The sequence below is a fragment of the Uloborus diversus genome, chromosome 10 (assembly GCF_026930045.1).
Source record: "Uloborus diversus isolate 005 chromosome 10, Udiv.v.3.1, whole genome shotgun sequence".
NCBI lineage: Eukaryota > Metazoa > Arthropoda > Arachnida > Araneae > Uloboridae > Uloborus > Uloborus diversus.
Window position 1 is genome coordinate 104,621,028 of NC_072740.1, and position 27,314 is coordinate 104,648,341.

Sequence of the window (27,314 nt, forward strand, 5' to 3'; positions counted from 1 at the left end):
GGTGAAAGCTTTAATTTCGAGTGTAATTTTGAATGAACTTGTGAACAATTTATTCCAACCATCAATTGCAGTAATAATTAATGATTTCTTTTTTAATTATTTTTCACAACTGTACTAAATTTTGACAAAACTTTTTCTTGTTAGCATAACAAATGGTAATTTGTTATCATTTTACCTTCAAAATACCTTGAAAAAAGTCCCTTTTTAAATTAGCATAAAGGTAAAGCATAATCAATTGAAACATATTTTCAGATATTTACATAATTATAACTGTAAAGAATTTCGAAGAAAAGCTAAAGCGAATAAGAGAAACTAACAAGATCAGATTTAGTGAAGTTTATCGTGAATTTCAAAGCAAAGGGCAAATAAAAAGCAAACACAAACCTCTCCTGCTCAAAAGGAAAAGATGTTTATTTTTGAAAAGTATCGGTTTTTGGAAAGATATTACAACAGGCTATTAATTTAAAAAATATTAATAACGGTACAAATAATACAAAAGAAACACAGAGAGAGAGAGAAAGGGATTTTTCAAAAATAACATGAAGAGACCGGATGATTTGAAGATGAAGGACTTATAGACAATTAGAGGAGGTGTATCGGGTATTGTTAACAGTACCACCGATCTTCGTGAATCGAGAGATTATTTTCAACTGTAGAAAAGTTGAGTACTAAAATAAGTTCCAGGTTTAGAGTCAATTCAATAGATGCATTATGTTTTTTTTACAGTTATTGATTTTTTATTATGACATTTGTTCCTTTCTTTTATATTTTGTCACAATACATTTTCATAAATAATACAATTTTTGAACAAAATTATGAAATGGAGCAACGAAACAATAAGTTTTCAAGCATTTTTTAAAGAAATTTCAAATACCGGTACCAAAACCGGTGTTCCGCTATCACGTTTTAAAAATACCGAATGCCGGTTTTGCAATCCCTAGTTTCAAGGGTTTATTTGCTCTTATTAGGAGCTTTGTCATTCTTGAAGGACCATTAGCGAGCTCAAACAATCGATAGTCTTAATTAACACAGTCAGGCAATCTTTAAAGTGGTTGCTGACAATTTTCCCAACAGTAAGAAATCTGCATTCGTATAATTTGTAGCACTTCAGGAAACCTTTTGGCAAAGATAATTGATTTTCACAGGAGATAGATGAACACCTGTAAATTACCGAAATTTTTCACTTAAATAACCAGTGGTGTTTCGTTGTTTTTTTTACAGTGGATTTATACAGTAGATATATCAACAGTAAGAAGGACCAGTTTTGTGAAGCAAAATTTAGCACGTGTTTCATGGTTCCAAGGCACTCCCCTTTTTAGCGCAAAAGCGGCTGTAAAGTTGTCCGAGAATGGCAAGACAATGGAACAGGAGATACAAATAGTAGATGATTTGATAGACAACTAAATTCTTTTATATTTTGATTATGACAGAGAACTTCCCTGACTACAAATCTGTGTATGCACTTTTAATCGACTGGTGGATACTTTTATTCTGACCTCCAGTTATTTCTCATGATTGTCATTTAATAATATCAATGTAGTCTGATGCATCGAAGTTATTCTTTGGAAAAAAAATGTATTACCACTCTAAATAGAGGCTATTTCCGTAACCTTCAAAAATTTCAAATGAAAAAAAAATGTGCCTTCGTTCATTCATTAGCATTTTATGCAGAATATTGGAAACAAACTGAAAACATCAAACCATTTCTATGCATTCAAACAGAACTTTCAAATTTGAAGAGTTGAAGAGGGACTTCCGCCTATATTCACGGTAAAAAAAAAAAAAAAAAAAAAAAAAAAAAACTGAAACGACACTGATTACATCTGGGTAATGTTTCGGGATATCAAGGGCTTAACACCAGTTTCCCCTGAGAAACAAGCTTTTGTGCGAAAAAATCCTGATTCGCAACTAGTTCCATAAATGCCGATTATACACACTGTGGTGGAAAACATATTTAGCTACCAGTGTAGAAATATTTTAGGCTACTTTTTTTAGGTGGTTGACCTTCCACTACCTAATGAATTGAGCCGCGATAAAGTTTAATGTGCAGTTTTTCACGTATTTGCTTGAGGAGCTTTGTTGGTATATCAGGAAAGACTCGGCGATTAACGTATGGGCTTTGTCCTGAAGGTATGTGAAATAGTGCAGAGATATAACTGGATTTAATTGGGAAGGTTTCTGTTTTTTTTTTTTTTTTCAGAAATAGTTAATGCTAATTTAAGGGAGGTTACTGATTTTAGAGTGAAAACTTTCTGGTTTTTGTCAGATACGTTATGGTCAAAAGTTAGGCACATAAGACAGCTCATTGTTGTACACGAACGTTATATTTTTTTACTTACTTTTTTATTGTGTTGTATCAGAAATGCAGTGATGATGCAATTTTCCCACCCCAAGAGTTTTGTATGCGCCAAAATCATTTCTTCTGCTTTTGTGGTAAATCAACGTCAAATTAATCTTGCCAATGAAGTCATCAAATATGTTGATGGCTCAATGGAATCCATTCCTCTTTCCATTGCATCTTCATTTTTTCCTGTTCCAGAATTGCAATAATGATTTATACGTTCTCTTCACTCGAATCAGTATCAACGCTTTAATTGCACTCGCACTATTGTTGATATATACTGTTCTTCTATTTTCTCCTTTCACTGTCTTATGTTATTACTTTCTGTTGCATCGATCGTGCCAGTGACGTTCTTCTCGTTGATCTCACATTAACAGATAAAGTGCTGTTTACTACCTTACCTTATGTGACCTAAACAAGAGCAGAAAGGAAATATTTGGGTTTGTTTTTGTAATAAGAAGAAAATAATGATTCTTGAATAATTAAGAATTATCATCTAATGATAATAGTCTTAGGCCTGTAATAAAATGTTAGAGTGCAATAGATAACGAATTAAGTATTAACGTTTTCTTTTGTTTAAAAAGTACCACCTATTGCAATTCTTCGGAGGAAATTAAGCCGTGGTAGAGAGTACAAGCAATTGATCAAATTTCAAAATATTTTGGACTTATACTTACAAATACTCAGCTTTCGTAATGTTTTCTTAAACAAGTAAATTTTAATCTTTAAGTTTAAAAAACATCGAAAATTGTGATGAGATTTCATTAACAAACTAGACAATTGCCCGTCAAGGTATGACGGGTGAAAACTGCTTCTACATTTGAACGAAACATATGCCTGTTTAGTGATATTTTGATACTTGAAATTTCAGCCCAGTGGATTAACCCTAAACTCCAGTAGATAAAGTTAATTGTTGATCACGTTTTCTTTATTTCATTCTCTTAAAATTACATTATTACCAGTTAAACAGTTAAATTACCGGATCCAGTTCAATGTTGGTCAAAATAAAACATTTCCCTGCATGTCAAACATTACCAAAAATATTACTAAATTATTTTGCTACGGAGCGAGGTTCAGTGTTGATGACGTCAGAACGCTACTCAATCCGTGGATTCTCTATTATATTTATGAAGAAGCTAGTATTTTTTTAAGCAGGAGAATATTATATAGTTTCGTGATGCATTTAGCAGAAAACAATTTCCTCGTGATACCTACACTTACTAAATACGTTTCCACTTTTTTTTTTATAGTTTATCTGCTCCAATATAAAAACCATCCAAAAAAGAAAACAACATGTAGGTTTCTTTTTGTTTCATATTTTCTCAATACTTTCTGATTCGAAATATTTATTTCAGTAGGATTTTTGCTTTACTTCTTGCAGCACAGAGCACACCCTCAGAAAATGTGTTTATTTTCTCTGAAAACAACGGAAGGAACGTACGATACATTTGAAAAATATATTGTGCTAGGGGCCCGCCCCGAACTTGTTCGGGTTGAAAAATTATCCGTCTAAAATAAATATTCTGCAGATTTTTTTTGTTTTAAAATAGCTTGGTATACATATTATCATGTTATACTCGTATATATGCTTTTCGTTTCGTTTTTATATGGTTTGAAAAAAGTTAACCCACTTCATTTCCTAATTAAGAGAGACCAACCTATACTCCCCCGTGAACAATGTAATCTTCCCATATGTAACGTTGTACGTTTGACCTTCAGTTTTGATGATGGTGATGGCGTAAAAAATTTTCATTGGAAATTGCACTTATATTAGAAATGAAAACTTGTATGTACCACGGGAATTCGAGAAATATTCCTGACTGAACTGCTGCTGATCTCGTAAGAATAATACGGTAATTCATATTAGTCTATATTGATTTTACTTGAGGTCCAGTTCCATTGTATACGTAAGACAAATTAAAGTTTTGCAACAAAATTATTGTACTACCGCCTTTGAATTTAATAGAATGAATAGGGCTCTTAAAAGTATTCTTGAGACATAGAGATCGAACAGAGTCTCTAAAAGGAGACGATTTTAAACAGGCTTAAAGTATATCTGCACTCGTTAATCAAGAGAACTACAGGAATAGTTTGATAAGACTATACAAGAATACTTTGGTAAGATTCACCGGCAAATGCAAACATGATGCCTCTCTTAATGTTGTCCTTTTGAAGACGCTATCCAAATGGCCCATTTTTTTTTAATCAAACGTACAGAGTCTATCTGAAGAGAGCCATTGAAAGTAGTGTCAACCTTTAGTGGCCAGTTTTTCGACCACTAATAAACATTGCTGCATTTAAAAGAAAAAAAAATAACTACAAACACATCCTCAGTCTGCCTGTTGACTTTGGTTAAATTTAATAAACTTTTTCCAGTTCCACCGGGTATGCCGATAAATATTAATTCGCGTTCTGGTATCATAGGCCACTCGCTGATCGATTACTAATTTATTTGCTTGATTGTAAGCGTACTCTTTCATTAGGTTGCAATCATGTATTAATCTTGTCCGAAACATATAAACATACAAAATAAAGCATATCTCTTTATAATATAAGTATAGATTAAAAAAAAACCTAAAAGCTGTAACATGCTACGTTACAGCTTTTAGAATCACGGATCACCTATTTGCACTGCTTGAATTCAAAAATTAATTTTCTCGAAGCGATTCTCAGTTATAGTTCGTTTGAATAAATTTTGATGCATTAACATTCTGCGGCTCTAATTGTTTGGCGATGACCAATGCTAATAGAATGCTGTATAACTTATCCCTTCTTGCCCTAAATACATGTATAGGTTACGTCGTTCTTATGCCATCATCGTTATTTTTTCCCTTGTTTCTATTCCTTAGCACTCAATTCATACGGAACCTTCAACTATTTAATTATTGTTTCTATTCCTTAGCATTCAATTTGTACGGAACCTTCAACTATCTAATTATTGTTTCTATTCCTTAGCATTCAATTCATACGGAATTTTCAACTATTTAGTTAATGCAAGCGCAACACAAATAGTGCTTGTGTTTACGTATATAACATTATATCAGTGCAAAACATAAACTGGTAGCGAAGACAATTTACTGGTTTAAAAATTTACCATAAGTACATATATGCATAATTTGTAGCCTATGTCACTCAGTAAAAATTTACCTTTCATATTGTGAAAGAATTTTTCAAACAGCTGCAATGGTTCCAGAGATTACCAGGAACATAAACATACAAAAATCCACTCTCTCTCTTTATAATATTAGTATAGATTAAAAGCTTATCGAAAGCATAAAATAATATGTTGCGAAATTGTGCATCGTATTATAAAACAATGCTACATGTTATTGCTACAAAAATGCTCGTACACTACACAAACTAACACAAACAAGTACTAAACACACAAAAATCCGCTCTCTCTCTTTATAATATTAGTATAGATGAAACAAGAAACTCTCATTACTTTAGACATATATAATTATTTATTTTAGAAATAATTAAAATGTTTTCAAGTATAAAAGAATTTCTTGTTAGTTGAGAAATTACAATGAAGAGTTAATTAATATACGCCATGGGTATGATTTTGAGAGGTTGTTTATTGAATATGTAGTTTCTGTCTTTTAATCCATTCTGTTTCGTAAGTAAATACTGAGTACTGTTTTCAAATTGAAATTCATGGTATTGAGACATTTCTTTAGACCTTTGCTCAGTTTAATGGTCGTATTTTATGATTTACTTTGAAATGAATTTACTTTGATGCTTCTCAGTTTATATTTTCTGGACAGAGCACACAATTTACAAAACTGAGCACATTAAAAAAGGAAGATTTTCAACATTTTTTTGTGTTATTAGTTTATGCAAATACAACTAAAACAACACCATAGGTGTTCGTAAAATGTACATATAAAATCATACAATAGGAAATTTTGATCTTTTACATATCTCTAAAAATACAAACATAACACGAGCTTTGCCAAAAGTTTGATAGTGCCATATTGAGAGCTGTGTGGCTGGAACTGTTGAACTGCATGTTTTGTGACTAAGGATACACAAATAAAACCCCTGTAAGACATGTATGAATTGTTTCTCGATTTTTTTCAAATAAGGGAATGTGGGGTGAAGTGAAACATTCACTCTGCTTTTAGCGCCTTCTATCTAGTAATATTTTACTTATGTAGTAACACATGTTGTCTATTCCAGTCACCTTAAAATACCTCTGAAAATCAGAGAACGAAAATGCAAGCAATTTTTAAAGAATGGTACTCATATTGTAATATTTTGCGGTAAGTCAAAAAAATACTTTTGGTTTTATAAAATGAGAAAGTAATTTTTATTAATATTAGAATTATGAAATGCGACCTACTATTATTTAGTGCAGTATTTAGTTGTTAATTATTTAGCTCATTTTTGTTTTGAATTCTTTGTATATCTTTCTTAGTCAAGCGTATGCGATGCAAAGTGGATGGGGCAAAGCAAGTATTTTAGTTTACTTCTTCAGTCTTTTATCAAACCACTTACGCATTCATTTGTTAATTATTACATTTTCATTCCTTCATTTATTAACTTCCATATTTTTTCATTTATTCACTTTTTTCTTATTCATTCACTTTTTATTCACTTTATTTTTTCCTGTATATTAGGTAATTTATTTATTTTTGAACTCGTTTATTGCTACTGTTCCTTTTATTTATTCATTCATTATTTTATTTACTGCTTTAGTTGATCAAAAATATCTTTAATAATAGAATAAAAAGTGTTTCATTAGAAAGTTATTTCATTTTTCACTTTGCCCCGTAAAAAAATGAAAATTTTCCATCTTGTTTTGGAGGTACAGTCATAGAAAAAAACGAAACACTCGATCGTATTCAAAGACTATTGACACTAGAGACACGTGTAAGGTGTTATTGTTTCAGGAATAAAAAGTTATACATAATTATGCAAAAAAATTGTTGTTAAGGGGTCGTCTTCATATTAAAACGAGCATCAACTTCAAATTTTTCAATGAGAACCCCCTTTTTTTATCAAATATTTGTGATCAGCATCCTTTTTTAACTCTGTAAACAAAGTTTTGTTTAATTCGATTCAGCCGTTACTTCAGAATCGAGTTTTGAAAAATTCATCTCGTAATGGTAAAACGTATTTTGATATTTTTACTCATAACACAAAAACTAAATTAGGCACGGCAAAGATTGTTTTTTGTATCAAAATATGAATCGACCCAATAATAAAAACATCATTTACAACACCTAAAATGTAATTTTAGTTTTTTTATGAATTATTTTAATATTTTTTGAAAGAAATATGATCTGAAACCACATTAAATTTTTACAGAAAAACAATCTAGAAGAGCTTTTTTTGTGGGAATCCAAAATTTGAGCTCAAAATATTCAGTAGTTTTTGCGCTATGCTTAAAAATTCATTTTTTCTTACTTTAGGGGACCGTATACTTTTTTAAAACAGAAATTATGAAAGTTGGTTTTTTCGTAAAAAAAGAAAAAAATTGTTCAATAAAATAAGCAAACCAATTATAACGTGGTTTTTCTACATTAGAGTTACGTCTATGAATTTTTTAAATGCATAAATTTAATCGCTGTTTCTGCAGAAGAACAACACAATATTGCAACTGTCAGTTTTTTGTAGACATCGCTCAAACGTCAATGTCTAAATAATGAGGAACAATACTTCATTGTGTAATAAAAAAATATTTTATAGAACTTTCAAAATTAAAAACTTCACTTAAAATACTTCTTTTTTTTTTCTTTTTTTTTTCTTTTTTTTTTCTGCGTTTAGCCATTGCCTTTTGTAAAACAATAACTCAGAAAAAAATTAACATGCACAACTTTTTCACAGAAACATACGATAAAACCTCATTGTCTTGCTAGTCATGTTGCAATAGACAGTGTAGAATTTATGGCTCTTCCCAGTGATAATTTGCTAAAAGGAAAAATTATTGCCTTGTCTAAATCGGGAGAAAGCACTCGAAAAATAGCGGACAGTGTGAAGTTTCGCCTTTAACAGTATACAGATGGGTCAATCTTTTACTAAAAATAAAGCTGTTAGTCTCTCTGTCCGGAGGATGTTTGTAGGATGTCTGGATCTCTGTGAAGCGCATGACGCCTAGACCGTCCGGCCAATTTTCATGAAATTTCTCCCAAAGTTAGTTTGTAGCATTAAGGTGTGCACCTCGAAGCGATTTTTCGAAAATTCGATGTGGTTCTTTTTCTATTCTAATTTTAAGAACAAGAATATCATAAGATGGACGAGTAAATTGCGAAATTATCATAACGTGGAACCGTAACATGGGTAAAAGCCAGTTGGCGAGAAAATTCACCATACATTATTTGTAAATATACGGGCGAACCAAAATACCTTTTAATTTTTCCATAACGGGCAAAGCCGTGCGGGTACCACTAGTAGGCAATATTTGCTCTTAGACAAGTTTACTGTTTTTTAGGAATTAATATTTTTTTGTAAAGTGTTTGAATAATTTTCAATGTGTTAAGATCTAGGAGAGGAAATGTCAGCCGCAATAGTGGGTCGCGTGCTTTGAGCCGTATTCTGTACGAAAGTAGTTGTTGTGACTAATTGAGACCTATTTTTTTTTTTTTTTTCGACTTTGTCAAAGATTTAACAAAACATTAATTTGATTGTTAGATAAGTTGGGTTTATGTCTATTCTTAATTATAATTTAAATACCTATTTTTCTATTTAGTTTCTCGGTCATTGTTCATTTCTGATTAAAATCATTCTCTTAAGACAAAGATAAAATTTCAAATTATTTTCTTTTTGGAATAACACGAAAAAATATCGACAAAAAAGAGTTATAATAAATTATTGTTATCAGCTACTAGATGCCTATCTTATATATATTAAATTCATGTTCTTCAGATTCCAATATCGGAATATTCGGCTGCACCTTTACTACATTGGCACTCAAATTCTACTTTCTAACCTTACTCTATAAGCAAACAAAGGGCCACATGGACCAGCTTCAAGGGCTGAATGTGGCCCGCGCCTACACGGCGATGGAATTGCGGTTTGGTTACCCCATTCGATGGCTACTGTGAGGCCTTTTAAAGAGCACAACAGCCCTGAACTAGGCTTATCCGAACAATGAAGCAGGTGTCATGTCATTGTCGCTGAGAGTGCCTAAAAACTTGTGGATGAAGAAATTTTTCTTACCAGTGAGATGCCGTAAACATCCAGCAGAAAAGATTTATTTTAGCTACCAGTTTATTCGCACTCTCAGCTTCAATGATGTGACTTCTGCATCCCTCACGATTAGTTCCGATTCCAGTCTGCGAAATTCGCAGCAAAGCCGAAATCGTAGCCTCTGGGTAGATTAACCCGCCTGTTGTGTATGCTGCGTCTAGTATTGTTATAGGTGCGGCAGCGTAATGCTATAGAAAATGTTCGTTTGCAGGTATATAGTGCGCGAAACAGAATCAGATAATGTTAAGGTTTGTTTGAAAGTGCAAAGTTACAAAATCAGAGAAAAAACGAGAAGTCTGATTTCAATTCACCTTAGTTTAAGCTAAAATAACTTTTCTCTTTTTAAATTACGGGTTGGACCATCTCGAATCTCGTTGCTAGAAACAGCACTGGGAAATTACTTTCCTAAATTGCTTTTAAGAGCCATTACATGTTTAACTAAAACCGCCAATTGTGTTATGCTTTTTAAATAATACCACGCATTATGATCTTCCTCATCAAATTTGGATTTCAAACAAATCCTCTTTTTTTGATTACAAAAAAGTCGCTAGAACAATTACTGTGTTTGTCCACTGTGTTAATTTAAATAACCAACTTTTTCCCAAATAAAGTTCGAGTATGAACGGTTTGCTCATTAACGGGTATTTATATTCTCCTGTTTCTGTTTTATTTTTTAGATTGATACTTCGTTAATTTTATGTATTTAGAGCAAATTTTCACGGAATAAATGGACCTTGCTTCGCTCGTGTCTCCAGTCTATTTAATGCGTTGTGCGGTATATTTTTATATTTTTTTCCGATGGCCCAAACTTCTGCCGATGTTCTGCGAAATTAAAAACGCGCAATTCCATTTGACATCAAAAGACTTTCTATTCATTCCAAAACAAACCTGTAACATATATGCAACACATTTATCAAACATATCCACATCATGATTCTAGGTATAAGGTTGGATATTTACATTTCTATGAGGCTAATTTGCTGAATGATTATATAAGCAATAAAATAATTTCATATTAGAAAAGGCAAAGAGTTCCATTACTTTTAATTTGTCATTATTTGATTTACTAAACAACGATCTATACGATGGACCAGCCAAACCCCATCTGTCTTTCTTAGGTTAATCCAGATAGACAAAAATCAGTAAATATTTTAACTTTTTTTTCAAAAAAAAAAAAAAAAAAGTTTTCGACCGTAAATCGCTTTTTGGCACAAATTTATCGGTCAAAAAGTATGGAATTACGGAAAAAAAGAGAACTTAGAAAAATCATGAATTGAGCTGGATAATCTTGATCTTTTCTTTGTTTACATTCCGTTACTTGATAAGCCGCGACCTTGAAACAAGCGTTTTAAATGTGGTGACGGTCCCTAAAACGTTTTTCGTTAATAACTCCTGTTCTACTGCTCGGAATGCAGTGAAATTTCGTACCCTGGCTGTATTTTGCGGTCTAAACATAATTATGTAGCAAAAAATAGGGGTTCCCATTTGAAAATCAAGAGTTGGTGCTCATTTTGCTTTATATATGGTCACTTAGCAAAATTTTACCTACGTAATGTTAAACAAGACTTTAAACCAAGTCGGATGGCACCTTTGTTTCCTTTCTAGCATGTATAATGGCCGAATAATTGAAAGTGTTTCGTTTTTATTTCTATGACTGTACAAACTAACTGCCAAAAATGAAAAATAATCTTTCAATACAAGATTTATTGTAAAATATATTGTCCTTCCTTTACATACCGTAATTTTCAGAACACATTTCCACTATGTTCAGTTTGAAAAAAGTAAGTCATCATAACTATTTCACTTTGCCCAACATTCCCTGTCTTTCTTGCTGTATTTGTCTTTGTTTATTTTATTTATTATTTTTATTTTTTATTTTTTCATTTTTTATTGTCCTCATAAACACTAGAGTCCTTCGCCAGGAAAACTGAGCTAAGGACAGAAAGACTTGGCCCTCATGGGCTGTTGCACCACTGGGTTTTTTAATTTGTTTCCTCTATTTAACATAATGCATTGCCCTTTTTCAAGGATTTTGCGTGACAAGACTTTCTATCTAACCTTCGAAATGAAGAACAAACTTTGAAAGGTAATACAAATTAAAAAATAAAAAAAACACATTTTTAAATTGTAATGTATTATCAGAAGTATTGCGGCTCATTATTTTTTTGACAACACGCTACATTTTAATGCAAGTTGAGACTATTTTGTTCCACTGCAGAGTAAAACAGCTGTGAGACTTTTACTTTTTAAATATGCTTTAAAAACTGCTAAAACAGTTTAAAAAGAACACGTTTCAATTTTTAAACCAAATTTTCGATTTGTTTGTAAGTAAATGTGTAAAAAAAAAAAAAAAAAACTGAATCACCAAACACTTTCTTAAGTGCGTATTACCGTTAAAAAACTGAAACTTTCAAAATTATACAATGGAATTAATAACTGATGGATCAAATGTACTCAGAAGTACTAAAAAATTCTTTGAAGTTAAAAAAAATATTAAATTACAGCTCAAATTTTCTGTAATTTTCAAAGAAAAGATTTTCTTTCACAGTTTTAATTGGCTGAAATGCAATCACTGATAAAATATATTTATTTTTTTATCTTTAGAAAAATGTTACAAGAAGAATTGAATTTCAGTCGTGAAATTAAAAAGGGGGAAAAAGAACGAGTTTAGTTTCTCCCGTGTGCAACACGATTTGAGAATTTATAGTCGGAGAAAGATTGGATTTTATCCTTGTTTCCAATTTTAGACCGAATTGTTTCACTTTTTTTGCTACTTACGAGCAAGCAAACTCCATCACCTTTCGAGATCATTTTATGCTTGGTTTAACTCAGCAAATAAGTAGAGAGAAAAATAACGTTGAAGCATAAAAGTTTTTCGATCTGTGGTTTTGACTCATTCATCTTCTGAAGAACTCAATACTATACTAACAGAATATTGTACGAATCTATCATGTCTACTTTCTTAGGGTATCACGGGTGTACGAAAATAAATTGCAGCAACTGGAAGAATAAATTTTATACAGTGAGATATTTTAATTGTCCCACCATTAGTACAATTATCCATGTACAACTCAAATTCAATATGATAGAATATCAGAACTGTTTGAACAAAACCTGTCCCTGAGTCAGGAAAAATGAACGCATGCAAATTAAAAAGATTAAAACTCGTTATTCATGAATAAGTAAATCAATTTAAATAACTTTTCAGATATTATTTTAAAAACTTATGGATCATCAACACATTGGAAAAGTAGATAGATTTTTCATACGGGTCAAAAAATTAGAATAATCTATTCATTCAATGTGAAATTTTAAAAGTAGCGAAAATATTTGCATACTTGTTACCCTATAGTTTGTCACAAGTATGGAACTTGGCACCCGGATAGCTTTACGCTCTTTTAAAAGCCTTGTATTGCTCAAAATGGGTCGTCAAGGTGATCAATCGGAAAAAAACGAAGTTACATATTGTATCATTTCTTAAAGTTAGAAAAAACTATCCAACTCAATTTAAATGAATGTTTTACAATCTATGGTATGTAAGATTTTAAAGGAATATAGAACTGACCAACTATAAAGTAACCGAAGTAAACGAGGTAGAAAATTGTAACACCTGGCAGAAATGAACCGAAATTCAAGTAAATTGTAAAAAATAATCGTTGAAAAATGCTTCTTACGTCCATACGTGTTGGACAGAATGTACAGTTATCTTATCCACGCCAACTACACTTGGACGGTTGCATAAACTGCAGTTTTAATTGCGGGTCTACGAAGTAAGACCAAAGATAAATATGAAGCAGAAACGTGCACGACTCTCCTGGAGCAAAGAGAAGCTCATACAGGGGCAACAAGGTTGGAAAAGTATTATATTCAGTTATGAAAGTTTCTTAGAAATATCTATGAACTAAAAAAGGTGTTCGGGTTTGACGTTTAAAAAGAAAAGCGTATGAGAAATCTTATGCAAGACGTTATCTCCACTTCGACACATCCTTCTTGATGTGTTGGTGCATGAGGGCTGCTGGAATTGGGAAGTTATATACAGGGTGATTATAATTAAAGTTCCACTTTCAAAATGCTGTAAAAATAAAACCACAGGTCAAAATGACGTCACAAATGAACGGAATATTATCGAAGACGGGGGAAACGTATGGCAGAAGAAAAACAAATAGTTGGAATTTTCAGTAATAGATGGCGCTGTAAGCATCATAATTTAATTAAATCGGTTTTTAATTGTCCTGAGGCCAAAAACCGCAGAAAAAAAATCAGTAAAAATCAAATCGGTCTTTAATTTTCGTGAGACTGGCGCAAAAGATGTTTAATATGCTGTCTTCCCGCCTGTTTTCTGAAACGAGTTGAAATCGAAAAACAGCATGTTCCACAACTGATCGAAGTGTTTCCGGGATCACGTTTAGAATGTGTTGCGCAATGCGTGCTTTCAGCTCAGCAAAGTTTGCAATCGGAGCATTGAACACAACAGCTTTCAGATAGCCCCACACAGTGGCGGATCCAGCCGATCATTTTGGGAGGGGTCATCCAAAATTTTTGAACAAACTCTCGAGAAACTTTATTAAAATGAATGATTCTAAAGGGAGAGTGAGGGTGTGTGTTTGGAATCCCCCCTTTCTAGAAATATTTTACCTAAGAGGCTCTAAAAATCTAATTTTAAGCTATTTTTGCGCGGATTACAGAAAGCGATGGAGTATTCGTGAGCTCTCTCTCCGAAAAACTTCGAAATTTAAGCCATAAATACGCAAATTTAGGCTTTCATTGGTCTCGTGAGCAATAGGTGACTCTGAGGACAACAGCATTTGGAGAACGTCCAAGCGTCTAAAGTTGGAATCAAGATATGATGTAAACGAAGGAGCACAATTTTGGGAATAATAGTTCTTTTTCGAGGAGAGAGATATAATTTCTCTCCCAATTAAGGCTGAAATTTCTTTTAATGTAAAAAACATGTCTTAAATTTTGTTATTGTCTCATAATATTTTCATTTTTTTTCCTTTAAAAAAAATCCTACAATCACAAGGCTTTGGGAGGGGCCATGGCCCCCATGGCCCCCCTTTAGATCCGCCCCTGGCCCCACAGTCAGTAATCATACGGGTTAAGATCAGGTGATCGGGACGGTCAGGCTGTAGGGAAATGGTAACTTCAATGAGTCGTGCGCATGACAGGTGTTTTGATTTACATATTTTGAAACTTGCAGGGCCATCTATTGCTAAAAATTCCTTCTATTTATTTTTCTTCTGCCATTCGTTTCCCCCCTTCTTCGATAATATTCCGTTGAAGTTTGACGTCATTCTGACCAGTGGCTTTATTTTTACAGCGTTTTGAAAGTGGAACTTTAATTATAATTACCCTGTATATCTTGAACTAAAACAATGCGTGACTTCCAATATTTATCACTAGTACTGCATGATACTTCATCTAAGGCATAGCAGTTACACATTTATTGACATATTTTATTTTTTAGCAAGATTCTACTCCGTGTCACATCTCTAAATTGACTCATAGATTTTAAACAGAAAGAGGAATTTCGGCATTAAACTTCTCAAGCAACTCTACCAATCTCAATACGATCAAGAATTTGGGGGGTACCGTCAAATCTAAAGAAAGCGGATCAAAACCTAGTGCTCGCCAACAAAATTGAGCTTGCTGTCGCATTGAAGAGGATATGGAAACAGTGTCAGATACGATTAATGGAAAAAAATGTTAAAATCCATATGTGAGAAGGGATTAAAACATTGAATCCAGCAAAATATGACGCATTCTAGTATTGATATTGTTTATTTTGAAAAAGTTTTTAACCTCCTTTAATTTGAATATTCTAATTTTTTGACACAATGTAAATCTTCATCACTATAAACTTTTGGAGTATTCTTTCTAAGAATTTTTTTAGCTGAGTATATTTGAAATGAAATGCACACTTTAAGGTCTAAGATAGGTGGCACGTTCATTTAAATGCCTAATTTGCACTTATATTTGGTTAGAATAAACTTTTTTCCAAAAATCAGGGAGTATTCTATTATTTTGAATTTGTGTTGCATATATATTCCTTTGTTCAACGAAAATCTCACAAAAGAGGGGGAAAATAATGTTATATACGCTTAAAGCAAATTGACAATCAATCAATCAGGCAACACATCTAAAGCTTGGACACCAGTTTTCTGCAATGAGACTTTTGTACAAATACTATTTTTTTCGCCCGACAATTTTGGAACCAAAATATCAAATAAGTCAGCTCCCCTTATATAGCATCCTTATGAACTAACAGTGTTAAAAGAGCGCGTGTGAAGAAAAATGCCTGATTGGTTACAAATTGTGTAATGACATAATATCATCCTTCTCAGAACAGTCTTATGGTTGAGTCACTTTCCCGAATAGAATAAGTGAAAAACTACTATATCGCCAACACAGAGCAACAGAAGAATATCTTAGTGTTATTCCCGGGATAAGATGACTTAGTATTGCATTTTAGTATTTTTATTAACTTGCTTGTACAGTTATTATGTTTAAATATAGTTTTGGATATACTATCCGAAACCCATCACGTTTCAAATTTAAGAAGAATAAAAAGTATACAAAGTAAAAGTAAAATAATCGGCGCATTTTTGCCTCTATTTTTTTTCTACTCCTATTTTTTCTCCTGACAGTCAGAATACAAGGGTAATTAATGCGAATTAAACAAGATGCATGCTAATTCACTTAGCTAGATTCATCTGCTCTGCTGCATATAAAAAGAATAAGTGAAAAACTACTATATCGTCACCTCAGAGCAACAGAAGAATATCTTGGTGTTATTCCCGGGATAAGATGACTTAGTATTGCATTTTAGTATTTTTATTAACTTGCTTTTACAGTAATTATGTTTTAATATAGTTTCGGATATACTATCCGAAACCCATCATGTTTCAAATTTAAGAAGAATAAGAAGTACACAAAGTAAAAGTAAGATAATCGGCGCATTTTTGCCTCTATTTTTTTTCTACTCCTATTTTTTCTCCTGACAGCCAGAATACAAGGGTAATTAATGCGAATTAAACAAGATGCATGCTAATTCACTTAGCTGGATTCATCTGCTCTGCTGCATATAAAAAGTCCGTTTTCGTCGTGAATGTGATGTTTTCTGTTTAAAGTTGATTGATGTATAAATTCATTTTTCACTTTTGAAAATTGTTCTGACAGTATAATTGTCTAACTGCCTTTTTCGATCTGAGAAAGGCAAAACAACAGTCAGATGGGATCACAGGCCTGAAAGGAAATAAATGAAGGTAAATTAGAAGTTTTGTTTATATCAGAGATATTCCTTTTCTTGGTTAGATGTTTGATTGCAAGAAGGAATGCCATTAATTTAAAAGTTTTTTTTTGTGGCTTCCACGGTTACAATAAAATTAAATACAACTACACCATAAAATTTAGCAGATTTTTCTACCTCAAACATAAGGTGAACATTTGAAAAGATATTTGGAAAAACTCAGAACTAAGGATCAAGTTTTTCAATGTTCAAAAACTGGACTATTCCAGTTGTCAGAATATTCTGCTTAAGAAATAACTAAGTTGCTATAAGTTGATTCAGCAGTTTTCCAAAAGTTTTAACCAAATCAAATGCTATTAGCGTCAGTTAATAAAAAAAACCTGTCTACCGAGTGATAACATTATTATTCAAATTTCATTTATTTTAATGAAGTTAAGAACTATGTAGCACAGTGAATTAATCTCAACGACAAAAATAAAAGATATATATTAATACAAAATGAAAATAGGAAAAAAGAAAATTATTAAATTATTAATAAGTGTGATGTTTGAAGCGTATCGAAAAAAAAATCTAAAATTCCTTTTAAAGTATACAAACGATGGAAATAATTGAATCGCAAGAAAACAAATAAAAATAGATCAGGGCAACCGTGCGGGATAATAGGAATTAAAAAGAGGCTTTCATGCATGCCCTTGCATAATTTATAAACGCAATTTCAAAGGATTTTAGGCAAAAAAGGTAGAAGATAATGATGCAACGCATTTATTTTAATTTCTGTTTATTTTTTTCACAACTACTTAAAACTGTTAACCGCTGACAAAAAGATTTTTTTTTTCTTTTAAAGACATGGTTGTTTGTTTAAGGTATGATTTTGCTTCCCGAGTTTATAAGAAATGTGATATTACTGTCACGACAGACATTTAACTTATGCGTAATTGTTTTTTTTTTCTAGTATTATTCAGCATTTATTTAATAGAACTGTTTTTTAATTGATGCATTTTAACCAGGCAGTGAGGTTACAAAATGTAAGGGTTCGACTTAGCTAGATTGGAATGAAATAATTATGTCCCTAAACTTGATCTGCAGAGGCAAATTTTTGTAACGTGCGAGATAAAGTGGAGTGTACGCAATGCCTATAATATGTTCGTATTTTTTAGTTATCTTTACTAATATAATAAAGAAAGAGAGAGAGGAGTTTGAATTTTATATGTGGAGGGTAATCTTCGGAATCACAGCCCCCGATGGGCAAAAAAATATCTACTTGAAAGGAGCTCTACTCCAGAGTGACATTTGCTGTCAATTTTCTGCACTAGTGTAATAAAATAGAGGTTTTGTTTATGTGTGGAGGATAATCTCTAGAATCACAGCCTCGATTGGAAAATATATATATATATATATATATATATATATATATATCTACTTGAAAGCAGCTCTATTTCAGGGTGGCATATGCTATAATTATTCTACACTAATGTAATAAAAAGAGAGCAGATTTTGATTGTTAATATATTGAGGGTAATCTGCGAAACCACTGCACCATTTTGAAGAAAACAAATATTTCACTATTTGAAGGGCGTATTATTCTAGATTAACACAGGTCATAGTTTATGCATGTATACGATGTGTCTCAGTCAAGTGTTTTAGAAATCCTGGGGGGGGGGGAGGATGCATAATGACGACTCGAAGTCATATAGCAATAGGGAGGAGGGGGTTGTCGCAAATGACGCAAGATGAGATATTTGAGATATGCCGGGAGTATTCCAGACTGATTGGAGTACCATTCGCCGAAGACGTGAGACGTGCATTCTAGCTGGTAGAAAAATTTTTGAACATTTACTTTGACCCATGTAACTTTTGTTTTTTTTACATGTATTAAAAAATTATTTTTCACGCATAGTATCTTTCCTTATGGTGCTTAAATTAACAATATAAATTTTGTGTTTGCATTTTACTATCTGTTCATGTTTTCATGGTTCTCTTCTTATATGCGTAAAATCAAAGCCGAAAACATTGCAAACTATCTAGATCGCACTAAAACAAAAATCTTTTCATACTACCTAACAAAAAATCTTTACTCAGTAAGCATACTTGAAAATCTTGTTTTGAAAAATGAAGTGTGGAGACGAAAGTCAAATAATTGACAAACTCGTTTATCTCAAATTGGAACTTGTGAAACTTTTTTTTTTGTTAATGAAGATTACTTTTACTTTGTAAGTAAAAAAACCAAGGGGTGGGACTAACACCCGCCTACAAAAGGTTTTCTCATAACTTTTATACCCCATCGTCAACAACTTTTACTTGAAACAGAAGTACACATTACTTCTTAAATGTATACACTTCGCTTATGAAAATGTTTTGCATATTTTTTTCCTCTTGTGGTTGCAATTGATGAACTTTTGTGTCCTAATTGAAATAACTATAATTGCAGTTTTCAGTGAAAACTTCCCGCACTAACTTGTGCCAAGTTTAGGGTACTGAGTGTACGCTGCTATTGCATGTAGCAACTGAAAGAGTAGAACCCCATAGTGTTATTCGTGATTAAACTGCTAAATAAATGTATCGATAATCTTGAAATCCTATACACTATGTCCCTATGACAAATTTAATAACCTTAAGTATCGTTCTCCTTTAAAGTTATCGTTCTCCTTTAATGCCAAACAGAGAAGAGCAGTACCAGGGATCGCCGATACGTATTCGAAAATAATTTTTCAGCGCAAATTGCAACAATAAATCTTTAACGATCTAAATACAATATTTCGTCAATTAAAAACCACAGGAGAAACGAAAATTGCAAAATATTTTAAAGTTAGACGCTTAGTGTACACATGTAAGAAATAATGTATCATTACATTTCAAGTAAGACTTGCTGATGATGAGGTATAAACATTATGAATCCATTGGTTTGACAGCGTTTGATCCTTCTTTTAGTTTTCTTTCTTACAAAGCAAGAGTAATCTTTATAAGCAAAGGGAAGAAAAAACATTTAACAAGAATGAAACGTTCCTTTCAACAACCAGAAAAATTTACATCTGTCTATTGTCTATCCAAAAATATTTTTAAAAATCTGTTAACGCGGAAATATCCTGACAATGGGAAAAAAATGCGTACAGCCACCTGACCTACTTGAATGCGTTATGAGCAAAAGCCCTGTTTAAATGATGTTTCGGAAAATTTAAAGTACTTATGTGCTTTCGTTAGAAGGTCTTTTTTGAAAAAAAAAAAAGAAAGAAAAGAAGAGTTTAGACATTGCAGTAGAGTGTGTAAAGTTTTTTTGAGAAAAATTGCAAATAGTACATGTTTTTCAATTATATATTTTAGTTTCTATATTTATTCTAATACATGGTTAGCATAAAGGAATATTACTGTTTTAAAATTTTATACTTCATACAGTATTACACTCACCACTATAAATGATCCGTAAAAATAAAGATAAACTGTCCAAGTTTGTGTTAACGAAAGTACCGACTTAAATGTGCACGTTCCGCACTAGCGCAGTCTTCCGGAAGGGGTTTTTGGTCTCAACGGTCCTTGCAAGTGTATTAACTACTGTATTAGGATTGGCAACAACGTTAAAACCCACTGGAGTGGCTCTGTAGATAACGATGATTTCCGCTTCATGCGTTGGCGAGAACCCCGTGTGATTTTTTAAAACTAGGTTTCGTCAAAGACTGTTTATACACTACCTGTGCATACAGCATTGCAAAAACTTATTGCAACTATTTGAAAAAAAATTTCAGAATATGAAAGGTGCATTCATACTGAGTGACATAGGCTATAAATCATATATATATATATATATATATATATATATATATATATATATATATATATATATATATATATATATATATATATATATATATATATATATATATATATATATATATATATATATATATATATATATATATATATATATATATATATATATATATATATATATATATATATATATATATATATATATATACTAGCTGACCCAGCCACGCGTTGCTGTGGCAAAGAAGTTGGATTAAAATAAATTTTTACTCATTAGTTTGATAGAATCAAATAAATATTCTTATTAGAGCTTAAAATATTATAGCCGATTTTAAAACATATGAGATTGATAATGGGCGTGATTCAATGTAAAAAGGATTCCTAAATGCTCCTGGAAAATTATGGGCAGCTGATGTGGCCAATTTCTGCCAATAAAATGTCATGCCAAAACCCGGAAAGTTTTCCGATAAAAGTTAATAACCTTCCTGAAATCATCTCGGAAGCCTCTTGAAAAATTCGAAGATCTTCCCGTTTGAAGTTAGTCGTGCTTCTGGAACTTTAGTGTAAACTTCGAAAAAGATACAAAAAAAAAGCTTAGCACCTTTCTGATTTAATAAGGAACTTCTATAAGCAGTAATGCAAACATAGCCAAAGCTTAGCCAGAACTGCAAGCAAGTATCGAAAATTTTTACTCAGTAACGTTTCGGATTTTTTTTTTTTTTTTTTTTTTACAGTGCAGGCTGAAGAAAGTACTTATTGAATTCAGTAAGTACTTACTTAATTTTTTATGGAAAAAGCACTATACTTACGCTTAGTAAATTTTGTAAGTATGACTTCCGCAAAAAAAAAAAAAAAAAAAAATAACTTGAAAGTGATAGTAAATATCGAAACTGATTGTAAAATACCAAATGTAGAAACTAAGCGTAAACCGCCATACACTTTTGGATTCTATACTACATTTTATTCACCTCGGCTTTCTCTATAGTTTGTAATCAAAAACTTCTTTACAAAATACACTAACTAAATTAAAAACATATAAAAATAAAAATTTTTCAATGAAGTAGATAACATTGACTTCGAACTATTGTTTTTATTATTTGAAAACTGAAAACTGTCTAAGCACTAAGTTGTGCATAATGTTCTTGCTTAACCAGTCTTTTGCTAATACGAAAAGTATGATAACTTTCCACGTGTGAGTAGGCGATATATGGTTGCCCATAAGAGAAATATTTATGTTTCATGTCCAAACCGAAAGAAGACATTGTTTGTTCTTGAAATCTATTTATGGTCTTTGCAAAAGCTAAACGAATCAGAAATTGAAGCCTTTCAAATGTGTTTGAAAATTATGACGCTATTAATGGATTACGTGGCAACAAAAACATTTCTCCCTTAAACTTTCCCGACAAAATTGTTGACTTTTGATGAAGAAACGTGTACCGTTTCGTAATTTAGGTGGGTTTAAATTACGAAAAAGAATAAATTAATCAGCCAATTTTCAACCGGAAATCGTGTAGTCGCATTCCTGGTGTATCCAGGGAATTTAAAAATTCAGTTGGAATGTTTACTGCTTTGTTTTCATCGACAAATGACTTCTTCAGCATCAATGGGGAGTTTTTTTCCAACCGTCAGTAATGGCTCATTATTCGCAATAATTGTAGCTAAGACAGCGTCATTGCTCTGTTGTTATACGTTGCAAATCAGTGTTAACTAAGTCGGTGGCCCAACTATCAAGTGACGGCATATCATATTAACTAAGCGGCAAATTTGAAAATGAAACGCAAAAACCTTCAGTTAAAACTAAAGTTTCATATTCATCTCTGGTGTAAAATCTGGATTTGGACATTTGTGTGTTTGTTAAACTTTATGAAATACGTCTTCAAACGTGAAAGTTATATAGTTTCTCCTTAAAAAATAATGATTGTGTTGGATAGTATGTCGTCAAAATTGTTTTAAACAGTTGACGAATACTGTTTCTCCTTATGTCAAACCTGCATTAGAAAGTGTCAACTCCCAATGACTTTGTGCGACCAATAAATACAATTTGCGACATGCATCAGGATATGCATTTGACAGTCGACAATTGACGATCCACAAATATTCCTGTCTGTTCGGAAATGTTTACCGAAAACAAAACTGCTACAAAACCAGCCCGATTACAGAGGCAATTATGATTTTTAAAAAATTAATGTTATCTCGGAATAGACTCTCAATTAGTTCACTTTTCGTCTCAACGGCAGTGTAGAAAATGTCTGGCTATTTGTTGTACTGTACATTTTGATACAGTTCAATTTCACCGTTTCCAATACTCAGCAATTGCTCAGAAAATACTTGTGCGATTAGATTATTTTGCGTTTATACTCGCATGTCCATGACCAATCGCATCTTCGACATTACGCTATAGAAACGATTGTTTGAACCATGCGTTGATTTCATAGGAGTAACTGGTAATGTCTGCCTGAAGTTCCCAGACAGTATTCAGATGATTTCGCTTAAAAGTTTATCGTTGCCGTTCAAATCTTGCACAATCCTAGGATGTGCTTCGAATGAATGCTTTTACTCATGAGTCATAGTACACTTATCCCAAATTATAATTTCAATCTCTTGCAACACTACAGCCGTACCACGTTTTTTTTTTCTTTAACGTTACACATTGCGTTTTGTTTGTTATGAATATCTAATAGGCAACTTTAAAGCTGAATGTGCTGTTCGTCTACCATCTAAAAAAAGGAGCAGCAATGCCTGACGATGCAATTGTCACTGCAATTTTCTGTTGCGAACGTATCTTTGCAAGAATTAATGATATTAAAAATTTATTGGGGAACAAAATAAAGAAAATAATTGTTTTCCGCTTAAATTCATTAACCTTCCTGAAATTAACCTGGAATATTTTTGAAGAATTCAGTAGTCTTCTTCGTTAAAGGCAGTTATGATTCTGGCACCTTCAGAGAAGCCTAACGCAGGTTTAATATAATAGCCAGGAACCTTCCTGCTTTTCTAAGAAACCTCTCAAAGCATTAATACACGCATTGCCAACGCGAAGACAGACTATCAAGCAAGTAGCTCGAATGTAACTCCTCTGCAACTCTTGCAAAGCTTCGTGATCCATATATCTTTTCGCACTCATTAGGTGCTGAGTCAATCTTTTATATCGTTAAAAACGTGTTTTTAATGTTTAAAATTTAAAAAGTAAGTTAAAAATTTTAGAAAAAAATAAAGAAGAAGGGAAATTAAATATATATGAAGAATTTTTGTTTTCTTAAGAAAACACTTCTGGATTCAATTAGTACGTTTAACGTCAAACATCTCCAAAACAAGCCAAAATTATTTACCGTAGTCTTGCTATGAAATAACGCGTCGGAAAAATGTTTTATTTTATGACACTGGCAAAATTTATTAGCTTTTTTGAAATTGAGCTAAGGCATATGTGACAGTTTGCTTCTACGTAAAAAATGTAAAAAGCTCAATTATCATTAATTTTACTTCCCATACGTCATATTAAAGACGCATTTTTTTTATCTCTTGTTTGTATTTGTCATTAAATTTAATGGATCGAAATCATAAAAAAGCAGCATATTCTGGTAAAAAATGATCATTTTTAATCATTGCAGATGTTGCTTTTTTATTTTATTTATTTATTTTTTGTTTTGATGCTAAGTGAAAATGCACATGTATTTTTTAAAAGTAATATGTAAACTGATGTTTATCTGCAGTTTAACATTCTTTAACTCTGTCATGTAACCTCTTACTATAATAAAGATCTTTTTTAAAATGCCTATGTCAATCTTGATTTCATAGTTCTTAAAAAATCTTCTTTTTGGTCAATTTCTTAGCTACAGTAAAGGGAATATTTATTCATTTTTCTTTGTGGTAAAATAATGCACAAAAATATGATGAAAGGTTCAATCAGAGGCATAAATAGAAGGTATTTCTATTTAAAACTGCGAGGATTTATGTGCTTTATCAATGTTACGAACAATTTATAATCTATATATATAAAAATCTCGTGTCACGATGTTTGTTCGGGGTAAACTCCGAAACTACTGAACCGATTTTTACCAAATTTCAAACGTATCTGTAATTTGGTCCAACTTAAAAGATAGGATGGTTTTTAAAATGTTTTATTGCAAATAAAATGTTTATAATACATTAATAATGTGCATTGATTGTTTGGTTTTTAAATTCTTACTAGATGGCGCTGTAAGTTAGTTCATCCTCAAATATTTTATTCTTATGCTGACTAAAATTTACAAATGATGCTATATTACGGATATTGATGGTTATTAACAATATCGCCGTAGAAAGGAGGAGTATAGAGGCCACACTTTACAATCGAAATGTCAAATTCTACAAACTAATTTGAAATTGATAAGCAGCGGGTAGTTCCGTACTCACCACTGCTTCTGAAAACGTATGATGCTCATATAAATGTCGAGTTTTGCAGTTCCGTGAAATACATTAAACACTTTGTCTCATACGTTATTAAAGGTCCTTATTAGGTCGCATGTGAGGAACGAGATACGGACAAAAATTGACGAAATAACACACTGAGCGATGGGTAGATATATAAGCAGCAACGAAGCTATCTCGCATAATTTAGATTACCCATACACGAAGGAGACCGTTATGCATCTTGCAGTACATCTTGAAAACGATCAGCGAGTACCAGAAGGTATTTTCTACGAAGAGTACTTGAACCACCAAAAACTATCCTGATTTTAAAAACCTTATGTGTATGGCCCGATTCTTAGAAATAAAACTATTTACCAATGTGCCACGCTATTTTAGATGCGCTGTAAAAAAAAATCCGTAATGTCACTGATTATTTTCGTGGAACATGTTGAAATTTCACAGTCCTCAACAATTTTATATGGAAATCAAATATTTGGGTCAAAAAGTTTCCCGAATTGCTACAAACGTCATGAATGCAGACTTTTCACTGTTGAGAAAAATATTTTTAGTTCCCAGTTTAAAGTTTGACGGAGCGTATTTATTAAGTGTATCCGCTTCAGATCAATTACGTTCCAGATGCACTGCCTAAACTCCGAGAGGGAGCGAATGAACCTCTGGATTCCGTAGCTTTGCAGGAATAGCTGACCACCCACGAAATGTGGTACTCGCTTACAAGTCTGTCTTACCTTTCGCAATGCTTGCAGCGTTATTGTTGGAGCTTTCTTGGAAAAACAGAGAGGTGTAAAGCTTTGTGTTCAATTTGCCAACGTTTTTTCTGAAGGTCCGGCGACACGAATGGCTTTTAGCCTGGAATAGTACTGAATTCTTCATAAAGATTCCAAGAAATTTCAGGAAGGTTTAAGAATTTTAGTGAGGAATTGTTTTGACTACTTTCGTTATGGACTGTCCAGATTGACGTGACTCCCAATAGGAGCAAGTGAGTCTCTGGAATCCGTAACTTTCCAAGAGTAACAAGCAAGTAGAATTCTTTAACCAGACTTGCAAGTTTTTCTTAGCAGTAGCTATGGCTGCGACAATGCTTTTGGTACTTTTTTGGTGAGTCGAAAAAATGTGCCAAGCTATTACTTTAAATATTACTTCGGTTCTCTCTAAAGGTTTCAGAGAAATAATTGTCTCGAATCGGAGAGGTTTCGGAATTCTTCAGAAAGACTTCAGGAAAATTTTAGGAAGATTTCTAACTTTTAGTGGGATACGTTCCTATCTTTTTGCAAGATATGTTACATGCAGAAATTGGGCGTATTCACTGCCATTATTTTTCAGGACGTTTCTTAATTGTTTTTACAGTGTTGAATAAAATAAAAGAAAATCACGGAAGCCACGCAAACAAAGATCACAACATTCATCAATTTCGGGCATAATTAAAAAATAAAGCCAAGACATTGGAACCAAAACTTCATCCAAAATAAAACTGTGCATAAAAAACAAAGTGAATGTTGTTTATGCATTTGTTTTTGTTTAACATTCCCGAACAGACGGGAATGTTCGCGGACCGTTAATTGTCGAGTGTTTAATGCATATATCACGAGGCATTTCGCGAATAGTAATTATTGGTAGCACACAATCATTGAGAGTTGCATTTTCTAAAGCAGGTTTTACATAACGAGAAGCAGTATTTGTCAACTGTTTGAGATAATTTTCACGACATAATATCAACATAATCATCATTTCTGTGGGGAAACTATTTAATTTTATGCTTGAAGATGTACTCCATAAGGTTAAACAAACACACCGATTTCCAAATCTAGATTTTACTCCAAAGATGTATAATAAAGCTTTAGTGTTGATTGAAGATTGATGCATTTCAATTTCAAATTTGGTTTTTAGTCATTATGGTGTGATGACCTGATCGACTGGTCACCTACTTAGTTGACACTGATTTGCAACGAGAAAAAACAATTAAATGACGGTGTCTTAGCTACGATTATTGTGAATAATGAGCCATTACTGACAGCTAAAAAAAATCATAATCAGATTGTGCTGACCATTGATGCTGAGCAAGGCTATACAGTTGTCGATGAAAACAAAACCGTGAACATTCCAATTGAATTTTTAAATTCTCTGGTAATACCAGGAATGCCACTAGATGATTTCCGGTTGAAAATTGGTTCACCAATTATTCCTTTTCACAGTTTAAGCCCAACTAGATTATGCAACGGTACGCGTTTCTTCATCAAAATTTCAACAATTTTGACGGAAAAGTTTAAAGGGGAAATTTTTTGTGTTGCCACGTAAGCCATTAATAAAGTCATAATTTTCAAACTCATTTGAAAGGCTTCAATTTCCGATTTGTCTAGCCTTTGA